This window comes from Panthera onca, chromosome B3, assembly GCF_046562875.1.
Source record: "Panthera onca isolate mPanOnc1 chromosome B3, mPanOnc1 haplotype 2, whole genome shotgun sequence".
Lineage (NCBI taxonomy): Eukaryota > Metazoa > Chordata > Mammalia > Carnivora > Felidae > Panthera > Panthera onca.
In genome coordinates this window covers 92,453,801-92,460,408 of record NC_138344.1, presented here as the reverse complement: position 1 = coordinate 92,460,408, position 6,608 = coordinate 92,453,801, and positions in this window count along the sequence as shown.

The window sequence follows — 6,608 nt, the reverse complement described above, 5'->3', positions numbered from 1 at the left end:
GGGTCTTCTGTAATTACATACAAATTTTGGTATTGTATGTTATACTTCTGTGAAAAATGAAATTGCATTAAATCTGGATTGTTTTGGGTAGTATGGACATTTTTGCACTATTGGTTCTCCTAATCCACGAGCATGACATATCTTTATATTTGTGTCCTCTTTAATTTTGTTCATTAATGTTTTATAGTTTTCAGGATACAGTTCTTTTACTTCTTTGGTTAAGTTTATTTCTAGGTATTTTATTATTTGCATAATTTTATTGCATATTTTATTATTTGCAGTTGTAAATAGGATTCTTTTCTTAATTTCTCTGCTACATCATTATTAGTGTTTAGAAATGCAATAGATATCTGTACATTGATTTTGCATCTTGTGACTTACTGATTTCATTTATCAGATCTAGTAATTTTTAGTGCATTTATAGGTTTATTATAAAATTAAATCAATGTTTTCTTCTCTAAAAGGTAGTTTCAAGTTAGATTGCCTTATTATGTAATGGCTTTGACTCTTATTAAAGTTTCAGCAGAAGAATTAGGGTAAAGGCCTTTGTGTTTACAATCATATAAATTAACCCACCATACAGGTATGTGTATATTTTCTGATTTAAACAATCTGAATCTAATTCCAATTTTAGAAATTTAGAAATCTCTATTTTATCTGATGCACCATCAGTATTCAGTTTGTATTGACATACTTGATTTCAATTCATGCCTGCTTGAAATCTCTGTTATAGGTGAGCCTGTTTTGGTTTCATCCTTGTTAATTGGTTTGGCAAATCACTCTAAAGCTGCCACTGAAAAGGATTGTTTTACATAGCTCTTTTAGAACAGAATACATAGCTCTTTAAAAAAAAAATACAAAACAGAAGAGTAGTGGTATAGCTGCTTATTTGTCTGATTGAAGCAGAAGACTTCTATTTGGAGTTGAGATGAGAATGCTTTCCAGTTTTTCAAAATGCAGCATCACATTTTTCTCTTGAGCCCTGTGGGCTTCATGCTTAAAGAGATCTAGCAATGCACTGAATGACATATAGCGTAATGTCATGCCGAAATTCAGGAGAGTAGGGATCCTATTTCCTCAGTCTGCCTTTTTTTTTTTTTTTTTTTTTTTTTCTCTCAGTGGTTTCCAGTGTGACTCCTGGTGCCAAGTGGTTAGGAACAATGTTATCATCAGAGAACAGTGTGTGGGTTTTAATGCCTTGTAATGCTAGAGCTGACAAGTCATACTTCTAGAATGAATCTCCAGAGTCATGTGCTATGCTCCATTTGTGTGTTCAGTAGCCTCTGTTGTCCACAGAGAGTTTTGACCTTTCAGCAAAAGCTGAGAATGTCCAACACAAGAAGTTATGTTGTTCAGCTGAGTTAGAACTTTTACTTCTTTACACAGTCAACCCAAGTCTTAAAAAAGTATTTTAAATGTCTTTATTTCACGAGATATATTTTTCCTCCAATGCTCTAATGCTACTTTTACCCTGTATTTATCAGGTCATACAGTTTTGGGGACAGCATATGTGAAGATTTTTAAAACCTACTTGACACTGTGGGGCTATTTGAAGTTAGCAAGTTCTAGAAGTTAGTTGGGAAGTTCTGTTCCTATGGGCAAAATAGTCAGGGAATCCTTCAGTTTAGAGGGTCAGATATGGTTTGGGTGAAACACAGCCACACCTCAGATCCCACCATCCTATTGCAAAAACTTTCCTCCCAGCTGGGCTTCTTTTACCTTCTCTTCAGGCAAAGACTTTTGTAGGTCACAGAGGCAAGCAGGTAGGTTTAGTCTGGACAGGGTAGCAGATATTTCACAAGTATATTTAACTCACACTTTTTTTATAGAATCTTCTGGTGGGTATATTTATGGAAACGATCTGTAGTCATCCATGATCTAAAGTCAGAATGGATAGAAGAGAGACATATCCTTTTAAATGTTCTTTCTCAACAAGTTCATGATTTGTCCCTGGAGGATATTTCTAAGCATTTTTTTTTTCTTGACATGTTTAAAAACTTTGGTCTTCTTTTTCTAATAAAGAAGTCTTAATAGCCTTTCAAAATGCTGAATTTGCATTTTTAATAGTTTCTTTTCTGCTTAAGCAGTTCTGCCTCTATATAATTAGAATATTTCAAAGCAGAACTTCTGGGTACTTTTTCATATTTTTGTCAAAACGATGCTGTATTTGAAGTATATAACATTAGAAAAGTTTTAAAAAGTAATGATAGAAATTTTCATTCAAAGGGTTTATTCAAGTTGCTTTATATGAGAAATTAATTCTTTAATCAGGCTCATATGTCATTTGTCTAAGAAGAGACAAAAGTTAGGAGGAACCCAATAAATTACCCACACAGGTATGAACATTTTTATTAATAGGATTTGACTAACTTATATTCTTTAGATCTAGAGAGGTGATATTTTAGATGTAGACATGCTTTGGAGAGGTGACTTATTATTTTATTATATTTCATTTTGATATGTAATTTTATATATGTTGGGTTTTAAATCTACTTATGGGATTTTGTTAAGTTCTCTTTTGTAGTTGTTTCAGGAGAGGACCTAAAGAGAACAAATGTTAAATCTGTAGAGGAGTTGTAAATCCTTAGATTAAATAAAAGAATGTTAAGACCTTATACTGACCAGTAATTGCTGTGTACAAAAATGTTTTTGTCCTTTGTGTTAGAAAAAAAAAATTACACTAAATACACAAATGTATTTTTAATTTTTTAAAAAATTAAATAATTCCTGTTAAATTTATATTCTGATGTTTTAAATTTTGGTTTGGACCAAGGAGCAGAACCCACTTCTGGTGAAGAAATTACCCTGTAAAAAGTTTAGCACTGGTCACAGGGAGGGGCCAGTTGGTGTTCATTCTACTCATTTTTACATAATTCACCCTTTGCAAAGGAGACTAATGTGGAACTCAGTAGCATCTCTTCTGTGGCCTCAAAGGACTCACTACTCTCCTCTTTGTTGCTAGGTTATATTCCTCCCAAATAAGAATTCTTGGATCACTGTAGGATTAGGGAAGGGAAGAAGGAAGAGTACTGTTGTTATTAGAACTCCCTCCCTTTGACTCCTATAGTCTACTGGTTAAGAGTTGGGTAATATAAACAATATTTAACTTAGTTTTCTTACATGGATGGATTAAAAAGAACTGGCATAGCTGTTTTCTCAGCAACTTTATTTCTCTAGCTAAACTTGGATATAATCTGAAGCAAATAGTACCATTTATCTACAATATTTAGAGAAAGGAGTATTTTGGTAACTGTATATTTTTATTTATCTGGGATTTATAATTTAAGCCATATGCTATTTATAATTTCAAAGTTTATGATATAATAACATCTTCAAATCTGTAAGTCTATGTGATATATGTATCATTTCCTCACAGAGAAATACTCAGTTTGAGTAATTTGAGAATTTAATAAGGGGACTAATCATAAAAGTCTGGGCAGAGTGTGAGAGAAATCATAAAGGATTATACAGTGTCCTGAAGTAGTAACATTACTATCTCTAGTCTGATAGGGGGAAGGAAAAGGTGATTTAGTGAAGAGAGGAGAAGGAGAGAGAACGCTATGCAAAAAGGGTCTTATAGCAGCTGTGACTTTTGGCAGAGAGAGTGACACCTCGAGCTAACTCTTCAGTGAAGGAGATGGGGGAAGCCTCACTCTTCTGATCTCCTTCAGATCTCCTGAGAAAGTGTAGTCCATTTGCTGAATCCAATCAAAGTAAAAATGCAAGGTTATCCATTGTTGCAGTCCATTTGGACCAGACTCCTGGGGTGCAATGTAGGGTGGAAAAGATTGAAGATCTAGAATGGCAAGCAGAAGACATCAGGATAATATGTAATTTAAAATTTGAAGATTCAGAAGGTATTGAAATATTTTTGAATGTTTGTGAATACTTTGCGTGAGCATTGGTTCTCATTTAACGATATTTTAGGAAATTTTTCTGAATATATAATAACTCACTGATGTATTCTGGAACTTGCTTTATTTAATTAATCCTGGATATCTATCTCTCTGTCAATCATCTGTCTTGTTTGGCATCTTGTTATAAAGTAAAGTGAAGAATTGTGAAAGCATACACAGAAAAAACAATATCCTTCTACTTCATTCTTCTAGTTATTACATATACAGTTTCTAGGTGTATCCTGTAGGGATGTAATAATGACAAAAATAATATTAAAAAAAGCACACCGTGCCCTATATACAGTATGTCCCTTTTTTTAACCATAAACCCTTAATAGAATAGTGGAATAAAAATAGTTTAATAGCCTCTGATTAAACAAGGTTTGATAGAATAAGGCATTGCAGTCTGTACCTACAATGTAATGCTTTTAATCTAAGATGTTTTGAGAACACTGTGTCAAAATATCTCAGTGCTTCACATCCTTGTTACTTTGGGCCACTATCCATACTGAACTTTCCCTGTATAATCTATTTTTTTTACTCTATCAAAGGAAAATATGGTACTGAACAATGTTAGAAAAGGAAGAAAGACTTTATTCAAGGCTATTGCAATAGAGGAGAGAAATCAAAATACAGTTTGAACTCAACACTGAAACAAATGGCAGGATAACTTTTAAAAGCTGGGTGGGGTGTATTGTGGGCCATTTATGATTTTTCAATCTTCATGACAGGAGATAATTTTACAACTTGGGGGAAGTGGTGCAGCCCACCAAATCTAGGCTACTATCCTCCTAAAACAATTGAGAGACAGAGGTGTGGTACTATCTTCCTTAAAGATTACATTTAAAAAGGATGGCTCCCAGATCCTTGAGAAAGACAATCCTGAGTTGTAAAACTGGTAAGAGGTTTTTAAAAAGATTTACATCTCAAAGAGCTAGAGAAAGGATTTATAGTTACACAGTTTTATAAAGAAAGTGCTTTAAGAAAATGAAGATCAGGTGCTTCAGACAGGAAGAAGCCTCTCTCAACTTTAGTCAAGCTGGGAAGAAAATTAAGGCCATCTTGGTTATATACTTTTGGCTTCTCCCCTTTTCTAATCTTCCACTGATTCCATCCAGTTTAATCTTTTTACTTTATGCATTTCTCCAACCCCCACAAAAGCTTCCATACATTGTCAGTATATTGATGGTCTGCTACATCTATCTCTTTGTTTTACCTGAAGATACAGCATTCTTTGTGATGCCTTTTTAAAAAAATTTTTTTAATGTTTTTATTTATTTTTGAGACAGAGAGAGACAAAGCAGGGGAGGGGCAGAGAGAGAGGGAGACACAGAATCTGAAGCAGGCTCCAGGCTCTGAGCTGTCAGCACAGAGCCTGACACAGGGCTCAAACTCACGGAGTGTGAGATCACGACCTGAGCTGAAGTCAGAGGCTTAACTGACTGAACCACCCAGGCACGCCCTTTGTGATGCCTTTTAATGGAGACTCTTCATTTCCTCAAACCACAAGCATTGTGAGATGGGGAGTAGGAGCCTGTGACTGCTTCAATTCTTCCTTAATTGCTATAGAAAATATATTAGAAAATATATTTACTTACAAAGGCTCATACTTACAGGCTGTGGCAATATTTATTGCTTATTGTCCCTGTGCTTGATTAACTTCCTGGATACTTGTGCAGATTCATTGAAATCATTGACTTCAGACTTGGAATCATTGTCCCTATCACTCGTCCTGGATTACTTTCCATCACCTCAATGTCTAACCTCAAAGTTCCTGGAATCCCTCAAATTTAGAGACTTGTACTTTATTTCTACCTCAGTCATATACTTGGCTTTATTTTAAGCAACACTAGTTTGCCTTTTTAAAAATCTTAGATTATAGCATTCTACACTCTCACTACATGTGCCCATTTTTCCATTTTGTCACTCCTTTCCTCCCACTACACTTGTTCATTGACCTTCAGTTCCTTCTATTTTTTTCCCCCTACATCTCAGTTTATACTCTTCTTCACTATTATATCTAGCCTCAGGTTATGGTTAACTCCCTTGTTCCTTTTTACTTTTTTGTTCCACTACCTTGGTAAGCCCTAAAAACTTGCCTCAATCAAATTCTCACACTTCCATAAGTTTGTAGATAGTATTGCTGAACACACTTGGAAAAAAATAAACAATTGTAAAAATTAATGGAACAAGAATTTGGGTTTGGTTCTATATCCAACTGACTGGATCCTGGAAATCTTTTTACTCAGCTTTATTATTCTCTACAGTAGATACTTTAAAGACTCCAGAATAGTACTTTATTATAGTCATTCTTATTTTCTCTGATTGAAATATAAATACTGCTTATTTTGAAACATTCAAAAATATAGAAAAGGGTATGTAAAACACTGAAATGACTTTCCATCTATTTATTAATATGTATCCAATAACTGTACCATTCTAATTCTTTTTCTAAGCATTTTATATGTATAAAGAAATGCATAATGTATAATATATAATATTTATTTTGTGAAAGTAAGCTCATCCTTACAATTTTATATCCTGCTTTTTTTTTCCCTACCTAGTATTTTGTCATGGGTGTTTGTGTCATTACATATTTTTTATTAACATGATTTTTAAGAGTGACATTTTTTCAAAATATATACTATTTGTCCTTTTCTTTTTTTTACATTTATTTGTTATTGATAGATAGACAGAGAGAGACAAAGCACA